Source organism: Rousettus aegyptiacus, unplaced genomic scaffold, assembly GCF_014176215.1.
Source record: "Rousettus aegyptiacus isolate mRouAeg1 unplaced genomic scaffold, mRouAeg1.p scaffold_m13_p_9, whole genome shotgun sequence".
In the NCBI taxonomy this organism is placed as follows: domain Eukaryota; kingdom Metazoa; phylum Chordata; class Mammalia; order Chiroptera; family Pteropodidae; genus Rousettus; species Rousettus aegyptiacus.
In genome coordinates this window covers 94,897,156-94,920,079 of record NW_023416312.1, presented here as the reverse complement: position 1 = coordinate 94,920,079, position 22,924 = coordinate 94,897,156, and the positions used below count along the sequence as shown (strand labels likewise).

The 22,924-nt window shown below is 36.5% G+C and overlaps 1 pseudogene; it reads right to left on the bottom strand.

Moving 5' to 3' along the window:
- Window positions 1-2,616: 2,616 nt before the first annotated feature.
- The window catches only part of LOC118607760, a 45,786-nt pseudogene continuing 25,478 nt past the window's right edge, over window positions 2,617-22,924 (bottom strand).

The following is a 22,924-nucleotide window of genomic DNA, read 5'->3' as shown; positions in this document are numbered from 1 at the left end:
GGGTAAGGACTGAGCACTGAAGACAAACTTCCTCAACGCTCGCATTTCTGTGGGTGGCTGGCTGGGGGGTAGGGATGGAGGCATGCTCGGGGCATAGATTGCCAGAACCTATATAGAGTATGGTGTGTGGGTGGCAGTACTACCACAAAAATAGACAAATAGCTTTTAGGCCACCTACCTCAGCCACCTACTTCATCATGGTGTTTGTTACACCCCACCCTATGATGTCAGTAGCTAATGGTTCTCAGCAGGGCCCAAAATGTCACCCTACTAAAAGGTACTGAAAGCACCATAAGGACTTAAATAATGATCAGCAGAAGCCATAAATCCAACATGGATTAGTGCACTTAAAAATTTTAGTGTTCTGTGGTACATATATACAGTGGAATATTACTCAGCCATAAGAAGAGATGAAATACCGCCATTTGCAACAACAGAGATGGACCTTGAGATAATCGTGTTAAGCGAAATAATCCGGACAGAAAAAGTTGAAAATCACATGATATCACTTATATGTGGGATCTAAACCTAAAAGCAACAAATGAACAGGACAAACAGAGACACATGGACAATAGACTAGCGGTTGCCAGAGGGTGGGGAGATTGGGGGAGGGGGGAGGTAGACAGGGTAAAGAGGGTCAAATATGTGGTGACAGAAAGAAATCTAACTATGGGAAGGGATCATACAATGCAATATTTATATGCCTTACTGTTAAATTGTACACCTGAAAGTTACTGGATTTCATCGACCAATGTCACCAAAAAATAATTAAATGAGATAAAATAAAATAAATAAAATAAATTAGATAAAATTTAATTTAAAAAATGTAGGGTGGAGCAGTGGCAGTAGTAGCAATAAAGAAAAATTCTGCAGAGAATTCTGAAACAACAGTCTTCCCTCCAAATATCTTTTATCTTTATTCTTTCCAAAGTGTTCTCATTCCTCTGAAGAGATCATCTTTTAAGTGGTGCTATTGAAGTGTAATTGATATATTACACTCATATAAATTACACATGCTTAAAGTGACAGTTTGATGAGTTTGGTCACTTGTTAAATCATTGCCACAATTATAAGAGTGAACATATGCATCGCCCCCTGTTTCCTCTTGCCCCTCGAAAATCACTCCCTCCTATCCTCTCTGCACCCCCATTCTCAGATAACCACTGATTTGCTTGCTGTCTCTATAGATTAGGTTATATTTTCTAGTGTTATGTATAAATAGAATTCATACTCATTTTTATCCAGCTTCTTTCACTCAGCATAATTATTTTGTGTCAATGTTGCTGTGCCCATCAATATTATATTTTGAATGTTATGTCTGTCATTTTGTTTAGTATTTAAATGATACCCCAAAGTTGCTTTAATTTTATTAAAAAAAATTTTTTAACATCATTGTAAATTCACACGCAGTTGTAAGAAATAGAAAGATATTCCATACCATTAACCTAGTTTCCCCCAGGGGTGACATCCTGCATATCTATAGTATAATAGCACAATGAGGAAAGTGAAATTTATGTGATCCATTTACCTTAGATTCCACCAGTTTCACATGCACAAGTTTGTGTATTTGTTTGTGTTTGGTTTTAGGCAATTTCATCATCTGTGTAGTTTCCTGTGACTACCACTACAGTCAAGATACAGAAAAGTTCCATCACAAGGATCCCTCTTGCTACTCTTATAGCCACCGCCAACTTCCCTCCCTCTCTCCCCCTCTGACCCCTGGAATGCAGTAGTTTGTTCTGCATCTCTATAATTTTCTCATTAAAATAATGTTACATAAATGGAATTCTTTAATATGTAACCTTTTCTATCGGCTTTTTACATTCGACATAAACCTCTTGAATTCCATTGAAGTTGTATCAATAGTTTTGTTTTCCTTTATTGCTAAGTAATATTCCATGAAAAGGATATACCACAACTATATATGCTTGAACATTCATTTATTGAAGGGCATTTTAGTTGTTTTGATTTGGGGACTATTATAAATAAAGCTGATGTGATTATTGTTGTATATATAGGTTTTTCTGTGAACCTAAAGCTTCCATTTCTGAGATAAATGTCCAAGAATGCAATTGCTGAGTCATATGGTTATAGAACACTTAGTTTTATAAGAAACTGCCATTCTTGTTTCTCGAGTGGCTATATTTTACATTTGCACCAGCAATCTATGAGTGATACAGTTTCTCTGCAGTTTCAGCAGCATTTGGTGTTATCATTAAAAAAATAATAAGTCATTCTGGTGCCTGTGTAGTGATTTCTTTGAAGTTTTCATTTGTATTTCCCTTTTGGTTAATGTTGAACATATTTTGATATGCTCATTTGCCATCTGTATATCCTCGTCATTGAAATTTCTATTCATGTCTGTAGCCCCCACCTATTCTCATATTTGCAGAATCAGCCTTTAATGAATTTGAACACAAGGCACAGGTTTCCAGGTGTAGATACATCTACATTTCACAATTGTTTTTTTGCTTCTATCAATCTTTTCAGACAAAGAGAAGCAACAAGTACTTCCTTCATATGATCTTATGGTCGTTTTATTTTTTTAAAGAGCTGATTATCTGAATTTCTAGGACTTCTTGCAGTATTTTTAAATATACATTTCCTTTCTACCCACCTATCACTAGTTGGTTGTTGCCGCCTAGGTTCTGTTGAGTTTTCTATGCTTAAATGAGGCTTTTAATCTCTGCATCAACACGGAGCCTCTTTGTTGGTTTCTCCGAAATAATCTTTTCTTCTTCTAGTGTGTCATTACAGCCCATTTTGGCTTTTGTTTCTTCCTCATGGAATAAATGTGGTGCTCAGTGCAGCCCTACTTATAAAATGCCAGGTCGGGATTCCTATCCTTGACATTTTGGATGATCTATTAGGGACTTAGGTGCATTTTCATTCCTATTACAAAGGCACTGGTTGGCTTTGTAACAGAAGGCTTACTGTTTCTATGTTGTACTGCTCCATCCATCTTTGGTCCTGTCTCACCCAGTATTGCAACAGAGATCAGCCCTTGGAGCATCCTATGCAGCATGCAAGCTTCATCAGCAAATTTGGCCGATAGTCGTAGGTGGATAATACCACACTCCTGAATCTCTCAGTCACAGATCCACTTAATATTTTCCAACTTAAAGTCATATGAGACTGGAGGAAATTTTACAGTCATACTGTACTGGTGTTTCTAGGGATTTTTTTTCTCTGTTTAGCAGCTCATCAATAACCACTGGCTTCTCCATTCCTTAACCCAGTGGTCCCCAACCTTTTATGGCACCAGAGACCATGGTCCTATGAGAATCTAACTCCTGATGATCTGAGGTAGAGCTGAGGCGGTGATGCTAGCGCTGGGGAGCAGCTGCTAGCAAAGTGAGGCTTTACTCACTTGCCCACCACTCATCTCCTGCTATGCAGCCTGATTCCTAACAGGCCATGGATCAGTACCAGTCCACGGCCCAGGATTGGGGATCCCTGCCTTAACCAATCAGAAGTAAGATAACTATCATACAGTGGACCACATGATAAAGTAATCTCTAGTCAATCACTTCACACTGACGTAACTGGACAGGTTCTTGACATCTTGGCCCCAGCAGGCTCTTGTCTACTGGCTGTACTGGAACAGACAGAATAGTCCATTAAAAATCACTCTGATGGCTACATTTATTTTAACAAGTTCCTGCTTATAATTCTTTTGTGTATGTACCTAGATGTAAGATTGCTGGATCATATCGGAGTTCTATTTTTAATTTTGGAAGAACCTCCATATCATTTTCCATAGTTGCACCAATTTACATTCCCACCAAGAGTGCCCATTTCTTGGTGCTGAGATTCAGTTCTTAGGATTGCTGGAGTTTTTCCCAGTGTTTGTGCTCTGTCCTTAGCTTTTAGTTGTGCCCGTAGGTCTGTTCCTTACTGGGGGTCTCTCGCCATGATTTTGCCAGTCACCTAGTGGTGAATGCTGTTGTGTATTATTTGTTGATAGGTTAACGGTACGAAAAGGGAGTTCTCTAATCTAGTCCATCCTCAGTCTTAGGTTGGCCCTGTGAGCCTGGACTTCAGGGGTGGGTTCTTCGGTGTCCCTAGCCTTATTCCGCCATGACAGCTAGACTTGTTATGGGTATTGTGTGAGAGAGATTCCACCTCGTCTTTCAGCAGTAGATACTTCTTATGGACTTGTATCACCTACAGATGCACATTTTTATTATGGGCAGGGAATCATGCCTAATAATCTTGGGAACAGGTAAGGTTACAGGCCTGAATGCACATGTAATTGTGTGCTATTAGTGGAAATATCAATCAGTATGGCCTGTAAAGTCCTTACAGTGTCACACTTGGTTTAAAATTACTACTTTAGATACTGGCGGTTACACTAGTAACTAAGAGCTATTAGTGCTGTCATTGCTGCCTGGAACATCTCAGGAGAATAGCACTTGTCACTAGTTGCTATGGTCACAATCTTCTCTGATGGAATGTGTTTGGTAAATAAAGCTCTATTTAATCACTGATACTCTTTGCACACGTGCCTAGATAAGATCACCAAAGACAAAAGACCAGTTCTTGCTGAGACTGGCGTATTTAACAACCGACAACGGAGTAAGGGCAACCTTGCTAAAAAGCAAGAGAAACCTGGAAACAACTGTTTGATTTCTGACATAAGGCTATCTCCATCACAGGATCATATCAGGATAAGTTGGAAGAATCAACTAACCTGCTTGTACAAAAATGACCTCAATCATTCAGCAAGTATGTAATCAGCATTCACCATGTGGCAAGCACTTTTCTGGGTGCTAGAAACACTACAGAAATGACTACCAAATAATTTCCTAACTAAAAGGAAACAGTTTTCCAAGTCCCCCTGGATTTTACCTAAACTCCGAGCTCTTCAAAGCTGCCATCATACCTAGATCACAGAAGTGTGGTGCCATTCTTCTTAAGTCTCTAACCCAACCCTATTCCTTTTTACCCCTTAATCTAGCTGAGCCAGGCTGGCATTCTGAAAAGTAACATTTATTCAGAATTAAGAGAGGACATGCAGGAAGCATGTAAAAATAATTTAGGAAGCAAAAACTTACCAAGGTGTCAAAGTCCAAGTTTCTGTTTCAAATAATGTCACATTCCTAAGGGTTGTGACAACTTCCCAGGTACCTGACCTTTGTTTCCTTCTCTCTCACCTCTCTGCTTCCTTATTCACCACTCCGTGAGCATCAGTCAGCTGCTCACATTGTCATTCCATCAGAGAAATATAAGGAAGCCATGTTTCAACTACATGACTTAGAATCTTTTCACTTGGTTTTGGCCTCCAAAGAACCTATGTTTTCCAGAGGCAAATGACAAGACCGTGATAACCAATAACAGAACATCACTATTATGAATATTTCCTTGAAATTTCTGATAGCATATCTTGTATTATCTGATCCATAATTAGATTTTACAAAATTGCCCATTTCTATTCTCTTTTCAGTGTGCCAATGCTTCAATTAATTTTAATCTATATTTTCAATCCGATAATTTATGTTGCTAAATTTAATTCGTTTCTCAGTTTCTTTGAACTTTTTGAATTACATCTTCAGTTTGTTTTCATTCATTCTTCTTTAATGGTGAAACTTTGGACTATGGATTTTTTTCATGTATAGTTTCCCTGCATTTAATACTACTACCAATAATTATTAAGTATTTACTAGGTGCCACTTTCATAAATATTTACATGTATTTATTTAATCCTACTAACCTTATTGATTAGAAAACAGCACAAAGGTGTAACATTTTCTCATATTTACCCATGATCACACAAGTAGTAGATGGCAGAGCCAGAAATGTAATTCAGGCAATCTGTCTGCAGATTTTGACCTCCTAACCACCGTAATTTTAAAAGTAATCTATAGCACTTCCTATATTCCCCTTTGCCCACAGAAATTCTGGCTGAGACATGGTTCCCAATTATATCATCCTGGAACAAATCAAGGTAAGTAGCAATATACAACACCCTGAGTCTTCATACACTATTATTAACATCTATAGTTTGGAAACAACTATTTTTTCCACAGGAAGACTAGACTAGTTTAAAGTGTGATCATAAGTAACTATTTAGTGGAAATCTTGAATACAACATAGTGAATTGTTGAATCAGATTTTTTATAAATTAATTTTATGGTGACATTGGTTAATGAAATCCAATAAGTTTTAGCTGTATACTTTAACACTAAGGCATATATGTATTTATACCTTGTGTTCACCTCCCATAGTTAGATTTCTTTCTGTCACTGCATATTTGACTCCCTTTACCTCGTCTACCTCCCCCATCCCCTGAATTAGTTTTAAAACCTTCATTTTTCTTCACTTCTAATTTCAGGCTATGTAACCATGAAACCTTCCCTGAATTCCTTCAACACATATATTATCTTTAGGGGGCTTTACCCAGCCTCTAGAAAAATTTTTGTTCCTTAGGCTCTCAAATATTTTGCATAAATATATAATTGAATTTAAGAGCAAACTGTCAAGGATTGGAAGGAGAAGATATTTCCAGTCTTAAAATAATCTGGACATTTGGCCATTTGAAATTAACTTCCTGTCAAATCTCCATCTTGGAGAATTATGAAACTAATGATCTATATCCTTCAAAAATCAACGACTTACCCAAGAAGCTAAACGAAGATTTATTTTTGTGACCCATGGAATCCAAAACATTTTTCTTCTGCAAGTAGAAAAGAACTTACAGTTGAATATACAGATTTATAAATAAGTGCCCATGGGATTCAGTTAAATAGTTATAAAAATTCAGCCAATGTTAGCACTTATCTTCATGTGTGTATGCCAAGATACAGTGAAGTTCAACACTAGTAAAATTTGTTCCTTTCACTTAATCCTTGTTCTCTTAGGTAGCTTGTACCTATCTGGTACCTTTTTAGGGTATTATAATAGAGGCTAACTTGGTCTACCATTACTACCCCCAAGTTATACATTCTCTACTTATTATGTAAACAAATGATCTTAAAACCATACATAGTATTGCCTAAAAACCAGTATTTACAAGAATATTTACAATGTTTTATCTAAATATCTAAATGGGGAGACCTGGAGACTGATACTCCAACCACATAAAAATATGTCGTGAGACTTCTTTCCTATTGCTACCTTTGTGCTGTGTCAGGAAATCCCTTTGGTGTCATCTAGGAAAACATCTGCTACCCTTGTCTTTACTTGTCATTTTGCTATTTGCTTTATTCCAAGCCAATATTGACTGGAAATTGAAAATGAGTATACTCAAAATTAGTCCTTCGACTCATCCTCTTTTTAATATCAGAGAGTGGACAGAACTAAAACATCAATCAATGCTAAGTCAATAACGCTTAGAAGAAAATGTTCTGTTTCTTGCTTTCCTAATCATCCTTCTTCTAATTACTTCCTGAACAAGGTCTGACTTTGAGGACCATGATGTGACCTTCATTTTAACTTCATTTTGAGTGAAATCAGAAGTTTCATATACTTTGTACATCAGTTACCACTACTTGAAGGAATACTTTTTGAAAGTGGGCGTCTAAGTGATTGACCCTAACCAAGGGTGTGGAAACTGCATCTCAGCCCAGTAGACTTGCTTCTCCCAGCCCCACATGATAAGTGATATATTTGGCTGTGGACGGCTGCTGCAGAAAACTGTTACCCAAACCTGTATGTTGTGTTCCGTTTCTGGCATGTAGACAGGCACACCTTACGAAACATTTCAGATTGATGGAAGTTTCCTATTCAGCTGATAGCATTGCATTTGAATATCTATACTGAATTTTCTGAATGTTATTGAGAACTTATTCTGAACATTCATGTAGTACTTTATAAATATTATCAGCCAAATGTTTCCAGTTTTCAGTACTGCATCCATTATTCACACTCAAAAAGGCACCGACGATAAGGCTCGGGCAATCTGTGTGAATCTTGGCTTCTCATGAATTCCAGCCTTTAATAGTTCTCCTGCACTTTGTATACACAGACCTGACTTTAAACATTTTACTAAGATATTAAAATATGCATACAGGGCTTTAGAAAAATCACCATTTTTAACCATTGTAGTGATACTTTATTCAGAACAAGGTATTTAATAGTCAACTTATTTGCCAACAAGTTATACATTAATATCACAAACAAAATAGTAACTTCACATTGGAAGAACTTAGCAAACACCAGCTTAACTAAGCAATTAAGATGAATGTCAGTAACAAAGGGAGAAACTGACACCACGTGCCTACTACCGGGATGCAATGAGAACACAGCATCTTTTTTAGCATTATTCCCGCCCAAAATGCATAATCTGAGTCTACTGAGTAAATGTCAGATAAACCCATTTCGAGACGTTTCACAAAATAAGTGGGCCTTACTCTTAAACATAAAGCAAGGATCAGGAACTGTCACAGATTGAAGGGGATAAAGGAAAGGTAACAAGTAAAGGCAATGAGGGATCTCAGGTGAGTCCTGAATGAGGAAATAGAACTATGAAGGTTATTATTTGGACACAAATTTGAATATGGACTTTGAATTAGAGCAAGGATCAGATGGTAAATATTTTAGCTTTGTTTATCACATAGTCTCTGTCATAACTACCCAATTATGTTGTCGTAGCTCGAAAACAATTCTAGATAAAATGTGCTTGTGTTTCAAAAAAACTTTATTCACAATAACAAGCAGCAGTGGTCCATATCTGACCTGAGGGCTAAGGTTTGCAGATCCCCAAATTAGAGAATAGTATCAGATTGATGTTAAATTTTCTGATTTTGATAACTTTACTGTGATTTATTGCTCTATGGATCTACCTCCTGTAGTATTTAGAGTAAGATTCATAGTATGCTTGACTTAACTCAAATGGTTTTAGGGGGAAGTATAGCTAGATATAGTAAAAAAAAGGAGAAAGGAGAAAATGTTATAAAATATTAGTGAAATTTGGTAAATAAAGGAATTGCCTCATACTACACTTGAAACTGTCTATAAATTTGAAATTGTATTAAAATAAAATTTATCAAAAAATCTAAATTTAAAAAATAATCATGCACACCAGATGGATATCTATTTTGTCATTGGTTTTCTAAACCTATATAGTCAATTCGTCACTTAAGGCTGTTCTTTTCTCTCACAATAGTTATACTGACATTAAGTATTTTAAAACTCATTTTTAAAATGTCTTCACTCAACATGTACTCTGTGGCTGTTTTTGTGACTCAGTTAAATATTTTCAAACTAGCATTGGGAAGAAATTTGGGGAGTTAGAGGATGTGAACCTAAGCTCCATATGTTTCTTATTAGCTGCATTTACAGACACATCACTTAACTACAGTTTACTCATTTATAACTATGGCAGTGTTCTGAGCACTGCAATAATGCACATGATGCTATAAAATCCATAAAGTGTTGTAGACAAGTATGAGAGGTTTACACTAGTTTACAGTGACTAGATTTCCTAAGCTAAAGAGAAAATGCATAACATAGCATCGCATATACGTATACTTTTAAAACATCAGATGGATTCACTTTTATGAAACCAAGGATTTTGAGACAAGAAGTCAAACTATCATGGACAGCCTCTCCAAACCCAAAGAAGCAACTAAAGAGAAGTTGAGATATTGACAAAATGTAATCTTACATTCCATAATGGAAATAAATGTGTGAGAAATTCTTCCGGAGACGTATAGAAAGTGTTTGGGTCCCAAGATGGAGGAGAAATGAGTAATTGAAACTGGAGAGGATAAAAGACCCAAGGCAAGGGCATAAGCAGGGGCAGATGATTCTATTTGTATTCATTAATTTCCTCCACATTGTCCTGGAGAGCCACGAGGCAGGGATGTGACTAAGGTGGGCTAGGTCAGGCATGAAACTGGGAGGTACCTCCTGATCGTATGTACAAATTTTGATGTTTACTTACTGCCTGGCTCTTGTTTCAGAGCACGCAGAGCCTTCAAAAACAAAGAAAATAAATAAAAGCAAAGAAATAAATAAAAGTATAAATCAAGGAGAGTTCAAGCCTGGACACATGGATCTGTACCAGCTGTATTCTTGTGAGGCAATTAAAAGACAGAGTCTCTAATATTGAATAAACAAAAAAAAATCTCAACAATATCCCGCTTTAAAAGATATATTTAAAGATACGGGGAAATAAATATATGAGGCACATATAAACCACAAGATTTAACATCACGCAGAAACATGCTCTTTGAACATGGTCCAATTGAAGCAGTTTTAAAACATGACCACAGAGTATTAAAGATGAGATCTTTTTCCTCTCTTCTTGAAATCTGGTCTGGTTTGGATGGTTTCAACCCATAGAGTACCATAAATACCACTCCACGTGTCTTGTGAGTCTAGGTCACGAACAAGTCAAGCAGATTCCATCTAGGTCTTGTAGAACACTTTTTCTCTGGATTCTCCCCTCTGGGACCCAGCTGTCATTCTGTGAGAAGCCTAAGCCAAATAGAGTCCATGTGTGGTTACTTACTCTAGTCTGTTGTGTAAGCTAAACCCGGCTCTTAATGCATTGCGGCCTACATGCCAGATGTGTGAGTAAAGAAACCTTTAGGTGACTGTGGTCCCAGTCATTAAACCCTTCCAACCTGAGGCCCCAAATATTGCAGAGTGGAGAAAAGCCATCTCTACCGTGCTCTGCCTAAAATTATGTCCCACGGCATCCTTGAACATAATAAAATTGTTGATTTATGAGGCAACACATAACGAAGACAATCAAAATCTTAGAATAAAAATGTGATAAAAATCATATGTCTTGAAGAAAAAATGCTAAATAAACCAAAACATTAAATAAATTTTAATGTAAATGATTAGATCCTTTGAGTTTAAGAACAACGGGAGTAGTAGCTATCAAAATTATGGAATATATCTAAAGCACAACTTACAGAGAAATTTATAGATTTGAATATGCTTATTAGAATATGTGGAAAAATAGCTTTTGACTAAGCTTTAAAAATCAACAAACTAAATCTGAAAATACGTAAAATACAATTAGGAGAAAAGTAAATGAGATAGAATGTAAAATATGAGAAAGTTAACAAAAGCTGGTTCTTTGAAAAGGCAAGATAAATATATCTATGCATGACTTATCCATACAGCTAATGTGATCAAAGAGAAAAAGAAGATGCAGTAAACAAAATGGAAATCAAATAGCAAGCTCATATGATTATATTGAGCCTAGCTGGATAATCCAGGATAATCTCCCTATTTTAAAGCCACTGATAAGAACCTTAATTGCATCTGCAAAGTCCATTTTGGCATGCAATATAATCTATTCATGGGGGAGAAAGGAGAGGAAGAGAAGGTCACAAGTATCACAATTCTGCCTACCACACCTTCCATATACATATGGGATATAGAGTCCTTAAATTCTGCTTCTGTCACCTTTGCCAGCTTCTCATCAAAAACTTCTGATCCTCTCTTATGGAGGTTAAATGTTTGTGTTGTCACCTATTGTGATTTTTTCCAGATATTTAAATCTTAAGCAAGCTTTGTGTTTTAGCTTTGGCTGGCCCTCTGCTTTTCTGCTTCAGAGGCTGAGGGCCATGTCTTATCTCTGGAGATATTGCTAGGGAAGCTTGCAAATTTTCCATGGTGCTTACTGCAGGAACTCTGCAGTGTCTCCAATACCTAATGCTGCCATTGGTGCCCTGAGTATATTCTCTAAATGTTTACTCAATAAAGAGACAGTGCTGCCTAATGAACTTTGCCATAAAGCAGACCTGTGTTCAAATGATGCCACTGCTACCTATTAAGCAGATGAATGGGGCTGTAGGATGTATAAGTTACTTAAACTTTACCTTACATCCTCATGCATAATATAGGGATAATGCCACCTCTCCCTTATTACAAATGGCCATTATTAAATGCAAAAAAAAACACTGCAAATCTGTCCTCTGACAAACATTTTTGCATATCTTCTAATCATTAAGCCTTGTGCCTTTTAATGGCTATTTAGTAATAAACAATACAAGCAGTATCTTTCCTCTTGAAGGGAGAATATACATTCAAACTAATAAGTACCTGTGAGTTACTTTAATGCCTGGTGTATGAGCCACTTTGATTCTCTTTGTGAGATGGCGGCCCATACATGTATACCAGTGAGCACCATGTAAAACGTGCAAGCTTCCCTAGCAGCATCTCCAGAGGACGCCTAGCACTCTCTTCTGTACCTGACTGCTCTCCTCTGATCTATCATGTGTCTATCCAGGTACCTTATACCAGTTAATGACTCTCTCCATAGTCCTTTTGGGTTAATTTTTTTAGTCAATTGTCTGTCTGGTTATTAATCTCAGCTTCAATCCTTAATGCTGCTTTTCAAATTACCCTTGTAACCCATTCTCTGTAGAATAAGGGCTGTCCTATCCCAAAACTATATTCAAATCAACCTCTGGGACCCTTCAAGATAGAGAGCCTGGATTTTTATAGAGAAATATTGGACAGAAGGGCAAAGTTTCTATTTCTCTTATACTACTCAATGGATTTTTGATCCCTCTCCAATCCTTTATTAATCAAAATCAACCTCTACTATGAACCAAAGGCTGAAATTTGAGAAAGTACTAGAGGGTCTGTGGACTCCCACCTTAAGATGCTTTAAGCACTTGTCCCATTTTGTTTCATCAGCAGTATTTGTACCTGGACTAGCTTGCCTTGCTTCCCACAGAAATGCCTCCACTGAAATCTGAATCCATGTGACACTCAGCATCTATGGAGAATCTATTTAAGAAGCATCCATTTAAGAGTTATTGTATTAGGATGTGGTTCCATAGTGCAGTGGTTAGCATGTCTGTTCTACACGCAGAAAGTCCTGGGTTCACACCCTAGTGGAGCCACAGTCCCTGGTGTATGGCCATGCCACCCTAAACAAGCCTGATGTCCGATTTTAGAAGCTAAGCAGGGTCGGGCTTGGTTAGTACTTGGACGGGGGACTACCTAGGAAGATCAGGTGCTGTAGGCATAAATAATAATGATAATAATATAAAAAGTTGTATTAAAAAACTGAAGTTGAAGATAAGGGTCCCTCTTAGAAGTCAATGTCAAGAAACAGCTGTTTTGGCAGTTTAAATTCTTTGCTTCTTTTTATCAGAAAAGAACACAATATTACCCAATGAATCCTGCTTCTTGTTTGGACCAATAAATTGATTATTCAGTTTCTATCCCTCATTCAGTCCAGATTCCAACATGATCCTCTCACTTCTCTTTTAAAATAGGTTCTCATATGTATATGTATTTGTATAGTTACTCATTTTTTTTGTATTTTAACTATACTTACCAAGAAAATTTTTGTTTCTTAAATTCTTTTAGAATTAAGCAAGGTATAATTTATAAGTACTTTAAATCTCAATCATCATCTGGAAGATGAGTTATTGCCATACTGAACCCTCCGGTAAATATGTACAACCTCTCATCCAGTCTACCAACTCATGAGCTGCAGTCATCGTTTGTCCCATAGTCCAAAATGACATTTATTCCCAGAGTGACAAAAGTTCTAAGCTGTTTATAGTCACTCTCATGATACAAAAACAAAAACAAAACTCAGTTTCATTAGCTCATTCTTAAATATTGAGCCTTGGAATATTCTGGCCAATCTAGAAGCTCTATATGACACAAATATGAGGACTGAAATGGTGAAAATAAAACAATATATAAAGCAATTTCTTCTAAATGAACCTGCAATGGCTGCCTAGGTTTTTGCTCTTTTGAGACTTTCTTCTTCATACCTGAAATGTCTTAGCCTGCACATTAATAAGATTTGGCCAAAAATTGTACCCTGAAAATCTATTCAGGGATAAATGCAAGTACTCCCAAACTCTGTCTCCAGCCCCCAATGCTATGTTTCTGGAAATGAGAGGCATTATGATTTTCAACCATTATTATTGGCTCAATATTATTTTTCAAAAATAATATGTAGAGTCCCAATATAAAAAATACAGATAAGAAACCTTGAGTCCTGTTTTGGCTATCTCTATTCCAATGGCTCATTGCTCTTTGTGTACTCATTACCTCTGAAGGAGAAAGATCATCACTTAGAGCTTAATCTAGCACACAGGAAATCTTATGTTTATGCAGAGGTTAATATGTAAGAAATAAAACTGAAAAATATTTATAAAAGTTATTTGACCTCTCTTAAACTCTAAAATAAGTAATAGTGACTGCCTGATAGGATTAAATGAAGTACTGTATATATTAAAATACAGAAGATGCTCAAAAACTTTTAGGAGAAAATAAAATTCTGCAAAATTTATCTCCTAATATAGTTGAAGTCATTCAATTATAGACTTGTTAAAGTTAACGTCTTAATTCATTAATATTTTTACTGAAAAGTTTAATCACTAACTATGAGCTGACAATATTTTCTAGCTTTATTGAAGTATGACTGACAAACAAAAATTATTTATATTGAAGGTGCACGTGTGATGATTTGATAAACCTGTACACTGAAATGATTACCACAATCAGGTTAATTAACACATCCATCACACCTCACATAGTTACCAGTCTTTTGCTTTGTTTTGTTCTTTCTGACCCTTCACCATTATCTCCTTATGCTTGTTCCTATGAGATAGATGATATGGAATGAGCAAACTTTCCATTTGCTAATCAGAGGTGCTCCCATATTCATGACAGGTATTTTTCAACAATGGAGACAGATTTTCACTGGGCCATCCTATTGTACCATCTACCCTCCTGTTACATATTTGTGAGATAGAGATTTAGTCCTTAATAGAGATAGATCTTTTTTTTCTTATTTTATATGATCTAAATAGTCAGTCAGTAAGATGTCAAAGTTAAACTCATACCCCTTTATTTAATATTAATACACAATTTAGAAATTTGAACCTTTCACTCATTGAGCAGAGAATGTGATAGCTATTGCTCTGCCATCGCTATTTATACTATAGGTTGTTGGCACGGTTATATTTTTCCCCTATTCAGTGCATTTTTGTAATAACCCTCGAGAATAGGACTATGGTTGGCCTATTCTTCAATCTCTCTTAAATTTTCCAAGCTTATATGAAATATACCCAATACGGTCGCTCTTAATCATATAAGTATCTGAATAAAATTTGAATAAAACTTTGGAAACACATGCCAAACGTCCCTGAAGAATTTCCACATGGAATCTAGAACACAGTACTTTGAGTCACCAGGAATGTAACCACTGGATGTCCACCTCATGTGTGGATAAAGGATCATTATTTCCATCTTCCCCAGGGCTTTAGTTTTCTCACAACACCTCTAGCTCTCCCAGTAAACATGCATAATGATACCGGTGATAGCATGACTCTAATCTAGTCTTGGCTCTTCATGCTGTAGAGACTACTAGTCATTCCTCTCTCCTGGGCATCCCCTAGTCTGAGATGCGTAATTACCACTGAATTACAGAGTTTGAAGAACAGCGAGTGACAGTGACTTCTGATCCCCAAAACAAAGATGAAGACTCAAACAGAATTTGAGATTTTACAAATATACAGCAGTGGAAAATGCTCAGATAATTATATTTCAACTTCTTGGGAAGATGAAGATGAAATATGGAGATTGTCTCTCTGGTGGTCCAGCCACTTGGTCCTAATAAAACCGAGCAGTAAACACTCCCCGGCAGCCCACACTGGAGTATGCTTTATGTCAATCCTCGCTACCTTTGTGTTCATTCAACTTCCAGAAACAAATACAAACACACAAAATGCTTTTAGATAGCCTCCCACTTTGCCATTTGGAAGCTATATGTTTCCATCACCTCCCTCTATCTGTCTGTATTCACTGACATCTAGTGCAATGAATGAGACCAGATGCGATAGCATAGAGAAAAAGAACCCAATAAAATTCTTGCCATTTGCTATGGGCTGCCTGTACTGTGGGCAATAGCAGAGGATGGCCTCTGTGCTTAGATTTTTTGTAACTTCTTTAGCAGCTCCAACTTTGGTGGTGTAGGGGAGCTACCCTGAAATACCTCTCTTTGGCATACAGATACTTTAGGCTGGTTATTTATAATAGCAGACTCAGGAAGTTTTTCTTCACCTTTCCCTTAGCTGCCTAAGAGAATTTAGACAGAAGGCGTATTCCAGGAAGAGAGCTATCACCAGAGGGAACTACAAAGAGTAGGTAGAAGCTAGCTGTAGTAAACAGGGAAACTTAACAAGGCCTCTTTGTATCCCTCCCTCTCTGTCACTTTGTCTCTGCATGGTATGTCAATCATTTGTCTACCTTTCATTTGCTCCTCCTATCTTCCTGTGAATTGTCTTCCTCCCTTTTGGAGTCCCAAACCCCTACCTCCTCTTTAGCTAAGGATGGCATATAAACCTCAAGAGCCTGACTTGTCAAGAAGCCTTGTCTACCTGGACTTCACATACTTACAAATTAAATTTGTTTTTCTCTTATTACTATGTTCTTTATCACAGGGGTATCTTATTTAAGACCTACAAAAGAGGAGAGGAAAAGTTATTATTCCTCCCCTACAATGGGCAAGGAAATACCAAGAATTAAGTGATCGAAGTTTGCATCTGTTCTTCCTTATTTGGTGTACAATGCACACTGGAAAACATGCAAAGATCCTTTTGGCTTTAATCCTAATATGCTACCAAGTGATTGAAATTACCCACCTTCTGGCTGTGACTATAAAAACAACCCAGAGACGGAAGGTTTTGACAACTTCACTAGCAAAAGATCTATGAAAAATATTAAGATCAAGTACTTTTTTATACTCATAAAAAGGCAGTGAAGAAAACTGCAAAATCACTTTTATTTCTTGCCAACGGCAAGAAAATATAAGCACAAAGAGCAAACTAACCACAAACACCATGGATATTACGACATGTTCTTCATGTTTATGTATCGTGTAATGAAAAAGGTTTTCCAGAATGCAAACTGTAAATACATTTCAGAGAAAAATGAAAATGAGGAAAAGGCTAAGGTATTATTTTGTATGGGATTTTACTATTTTTCTTGCCTTTTATCTTCCTTCTCATCAAAGGAGAAAAACTGTAGAAGGAATAACAGTAAATCTTTTTGAAGGGTACTGTTTCATCTAAAAAGATGATATTTCTTAATATTAGTGGTGAAACAAGGAAAATAAGCTGGGCAGTATAACTTACAGAAGCTCGGGGCTAGGTTTAACTTTCCCAATGCGAAAGAAATTCAGTGATAGAGCTGAAACATCCTGGCTACTATGGTTGGTATATTACGCACACAAAAAGGCAATTTCAAGGGAAACACAGTTTCCCATTGGTAATTTATAAAACATAAAAGAATTTTGTCTACTTTGATGATGACAGCTTTTTAAACTCTAAAGTTAGACTAAAATATGGCTTAATGAGCTAAGCAGCATATTAAAATAAAAAACATAATGATTCTTCTTTAGAGATTAATGATAACTAATTTCAGTACAGTTCTGGGGGAGGGGGAGACATTCCTTTAAAAGATGTAAATAAAACATTTTCTTGGCAAAATTTCCACTTAGTAAGATATATGATCAAAATATGTTTTTGCAATTAACATGCTACACTTCACATTATAGTGGATCTTTAAATATCGCAAAGGATAAAGCTTTATCTTGATTTTGAAAAAGGAATGTGGTTTATTTCTATATTTATGAAATGTGGTTTTATTTCTAAATGTTGTTAGAAATAAATGGCCTCTTACATGCCATTTTTCTCAATTCATTTAAATTTTAAATAAGTGTAAATAATATGAACTCTACTGTCATCCCGTTCCTTAACTTTTATCAACCTCCAGGGTGGAAGGGTGGTAATGTGGGGAAAACATACAAGCGAAAATGAAAAGACTCACTAGAGCTATCTAATATCAGACACGGGTGACTCCCCATTCTGTTTCACTGTACTCTACTGTAGCAATAGATTTGTTTCTATTCAGCTCTAAGATGTCAGTAATTTTTCTAACGGGACTATCAAAACTCCAAATGTACACATTGGGGAAAATATACATGGCTTCATAATAACTACATCTCATTGACCACTTAATATGTGGTAGTCATTGACCTAAACTGTACACTCACTTATTTCTCATTTAATCTTCACAAGAAACTAACGAGTGATGTGCCCTTTTTCCATTTTATAGGTGGTAAAAGTGAGGCACAGAAAGATTAAGAAATTTGTACGATATAGACGTAAAATGAGGGGAAAAAGAACACTGAACTATGTGCAATGAAGGACTGAAAAATGTCACAATCTAGACATTTTTATATTTCTCATAATCTAAATAGATTGAGTTTGTATATGAATATAGACCCATACACCTCTAGTATAAGGGAATGAAATAATATAGAGATCTACCAGATAATGCCAGTCCAATTTAGAGGATTGCTTAGTCAATTATGTATGCATGCACACATAACATACTCAGATCCTTTATGTAATAAAATTGGATTTAAATAAATGATTGTAAGTTAAGAGGAAAAGGGAATGGGAGAATATTAAGGAAGGGTGGCAGATTGGTATACATATTGTTAAATGGAAAAAAATACAAATTAATTAACAAATTTGATAGCCTTTATTCAAACAAAGGATTAGCGGGGGGGGGGGGGTACAGTGCCTCACAAGTAGTGAACACTACTGCTGATGGATCTGGAGGAAGATCAAGTTTTATAGAGCATTAGAAGAGACACCACGGAAACAGGGCATAATTGGCTAGCAGGTCGGGGATTTCCTTATAAAGCACGTGGGTCCTATCTTCCAGGGGAAGGTGAGCTAGCTATACCTAAGTTGGAGGATTGTGACTGGTGTATGTCAGGATGTTTTTGACAAGTGTTTCTCAAAAGAGCAGACACACTTAGGTTTATATTTGTGACATTGGCTAGGCCACTGGGGAAGTCTCTATTTTGTGGGTTCTGATGTTCTTATGTATCAATATGTATGGATCATATGGCCTAGTGCAATTGTGAGAGCTGAGCTATGACATATCTCTAACAATACAGTCACCAAAACAGGGAAAGAGCTAATCTTGCAAGTGCTACTGACATTTTGCCAAGAGATTCTTTGTTTTCAAGTCTATTTTGAGCACTTGCAGGACATTTAACCACTGTCCTCTAAATCATAATAGCTGGTTGCAGCAACCTCCCAACACTGGGACAATACATACTTCCACACATTTCCAGATTCTCCCACTCGAGGACCACAGTTAAAGGATTTACATCATTCATCTTTTATTTACAAAACAGTAATCAGTTACTTTAGAGTAGATCAAATCCTCAGTGTTGCCATGTTTGTATTGTAATGTTACTTAAATGTGTACAGGATGATCTCATTTTGCTTTACGTTACTTTATTGCACTTTGCAGACATTATATTTTTCACAAATTGAAGATTGTGACAACCCTGCGTTGAGCAACTCTATTGGCACATTGTTTTTTTCAACAACATAGGCTCACTCTATCTCCGTGTCACATTTTGGTAATTCTTGCAATATTTCAAACTTTTTCATTATTATGTTTGTTACAGTGATCAGTGATCTTTGATGTTACTATCGTAATTGTTTTGGGGAGCCACAAATTGCACCCTATAAGACAGTGAACTAAATCTATAAATGTGTGTATTCTGACTGTCCCACCAACTGACCATCACCCATCTCTCCCTCTCTCCTCAAGCCCCCCATTCCTTGAGGCACAAGAATATTGAGATTAGGCCAATGAATAACCCTACAATGACTTCTTAAGCGTTCAAGTGAAAGGAAGAGTCGTACATTTCTCACTTTAAATCAAAAGCTAGAAATGATTAAGCTTACTGAGGAAGAATGTCGAAAGCCAAGACAAGCCAAAAGCTAGGCCTCTTATGCCAGTCATATTCCTTTGTGAATGCAAAGGTGCGTACTGGTGCAGTCACTGTGAAAAAGAGTTTGAAGGTTCCTCAAAAAATTAAAAATAGAACTACCTTATGATGCAGTAATTTCATTTCTGGGTATTTATCTGGAGAAATTCAAAACACTAATTTGGAAAGATATATGCTATGTTCATTGCAGCGTTATTTACAATAGCCAAAATATGGAAGCAACTTAAGTGTCCATCAACAGATGAATGGATAATGAAGAGCTGGTACATGTATACGATGGAATATTAGTCATAAAACAAATGAAATCTTACCATGTGGGACAACATGGATGAACTTAGAAGGTATTATGCTAAGTGAAATAAGTGAAACCGAGGAGGACAAAGACCATATGATCTTGTTTACATGTGGAATCTACAGAACAAAATAAATGAACAAAACAGAAACAGATTCACAGATACAGAGCACTGATGGTTGCCAGGTGGCAATGGGGTTGAGGGGCTGAGTGAAATAGGTGAAGGGATTAAGAAGTACAAATTGCTGGTTACAAAACAGTGAAGGGGACATAAAGTACAGCATAGGGAATATAGTCAATAATAATAATTATGCAAGTGAGTACTAGATTGATTGGGGGATCACTTCATAAATTATATAAATATATCCACTATGCTGACACCTGAAACTAATACAAAATAATACTGAATGTCAACTGTAATTGAAATTTTTTTACAAAGATGCCATCTCGGACTGTCATAGCTAGAGAGAAGAAGTCAGTGCCTGGCTTCAAAGCTTCGAGGCTCTCTTAGAGGCTAATGCAGCTGGTGACTAAGTTGAATAAAATGCTCATTTACCATTCCAAAAAATCCTAAGGCCTTTAAGAATTATGCTAAATCTACTCTGTCTGTGCTCTATAAATGGAACAACAAAGCCTGAATGACAGCACATCTGTTTGCAACATGGTGTACTGAATATTTTAAGTCCACTGTTGAGACCTACTGCTCAGAAAAAAAAGATTCCTTTCAAAAATAGTACTTCTCACTGACAATGCACCTGGTCACCTGAGAGCTCTGATGGAGGCGCACAAGATTAATGTTGTGTTCATGCCTGCTAACATAACATCCATATGCAGGCCATGGATCAAGGAGTCATTTTGACTTTTGAGTCTTATTATTCAAGAAATACATTTTGCAAGGCTATGGCTACCATAGATGGGAATTGCTCTGATGGATGTGGGCAAAGTCAGTTGAAAACCTCTGGAAAGGATTCACCATCCTGGATGCCATTAGGAACATTTGTGATTCATGGAAAGAGGTCAAAATATCAACATAACAGAAGTTTGAAGAAGATGGATCCAGCTCTCATGGATGACTTTGAGGGCTCAAGACTTCAGTGGAGGAAGTAACTGAAGATGTGGTGGAAATAGCAAGAGAACTAGGATTAGAAGTAGAGCCTGAAGATATGACTGAACTGCTGTGATCTCGTGATGAGCAAAGAAAGTGGTTTCTTGAGGTGGAACCGATTCCTGAAGCTGTTGTAAAGATTGGTAAAATGACAATAAAGGATTTAGAATGTTACAGAAACTTAGCTGATAAATCTATAGCAGAGTATGAGAGGAATTTTGAAAGAAGTTCTCTTCTGGGTAAAATGCTAAGAAACAGCATCGCATGCTGCAATGAAATCGTTTGTGAAAGGAAGATTCAACTGATGTGGCAAACTTTACTGCTGTCATAAATTGCCACAGCCACTGCAACTTTCAGCAACCACCACCCTGCTCGGTCAGCAGCCACCAACATTGAGGCAAGACCCTCCACCAGCAAAAAGATTACAACTCACTAAAGGCTCAGATGATAGTCAGCATTTTTTAGCAATAAAGTATTTTGAAATTAAGGTATATACATATATAATTCATTGTGCACTTAAACTACAATATAGTGTAAACATAACTTTTAGATGCACTGGGAAACCAAAAAAAAATTCATGTGTCTCGCTTTATTGCGATATTAGCTGTAACCCAGCCTGCAATCTCTCTCTAAAGTCTGCCTGTACTAAACATAAAACTAGGTACAAACTTTTTCTAATAGCTCTCTTGGTACTGTAAAATAATAATAAAAAAATTCTAATTGAACAACAAAATCAATATCTACGAAAAGAACACTGCAGAAAACGTGTATGCTACTGACTGTTGTGGCCCCCATGGCTGGGCTCTGTAATATCTATAATACCAAGGAGCATGTACTATTTCAATTCTTCCCACTATTTTCCTATTTTTAACTGTTAATTTGTACAACATGCCATGACATGATTTGGTCTTCACTTGGTGCAAGTGACTCACTTGAATATAAAGCCCACACCCTAGTCTTTTCTCACTAGTCCAAGGCTAAGTATTAGCACTTGATGTCAAATCCAATTACAAAACTAAACCCAGATGGTGAGGTCACATGTCAATATTCAGTTACAAGATGATTAGTCAGGAAATCCACAGGTCTGCCAATTACAAGATTTTTGCAGCTTCACTCTCTTCGTTAGTGGAATTTTTCTAAGTGACTGTTAACACTATTTGTCCCTTATATAGCCAGCCTAAAATGTAAGTTCTTTGCAGATATATATATATATATATATATATATATATCTATATCTATATCTATCTATATCTATATCTATATATATATATATATCAGTTTTTCAAGTTAAAGAATGAAAATTAAAAACCTACATGTGCTCTTTTTTGATAGGGACATGATCTACCATAAGTATTGCTATGTGACTGTCACCAAATGAGATGGTAATCATTCTTTGTTTCTTTGCATGTCCGCTTGAAGTTTTACAGACAGCAGTGCACGCAACAATAAAGTGTCACCTCCTCCTTGCATGCAGTCTCACCTTACTCCTGCCTTGTTCTTAATGATGGGATTCCAGTTGGCAAACACATTCTTCACTCCAGAAGAGTTTAGAAACAAAACGGACTCAACATATTTTCAAACGGTTATTTGAGACTAAATTTTGTGCTCTGTTTCCAAAGATTAGTGAGTACTTCCCCAAATGCATTCCTCAAAAATCCTAGCTTTTTTGAATATCGATTGGTGTTTGCAATATTGTGATTTATAATGAATATATATTTGGTCATTCAGAGGACTAAAATATATTTCATTCATACACACACACACA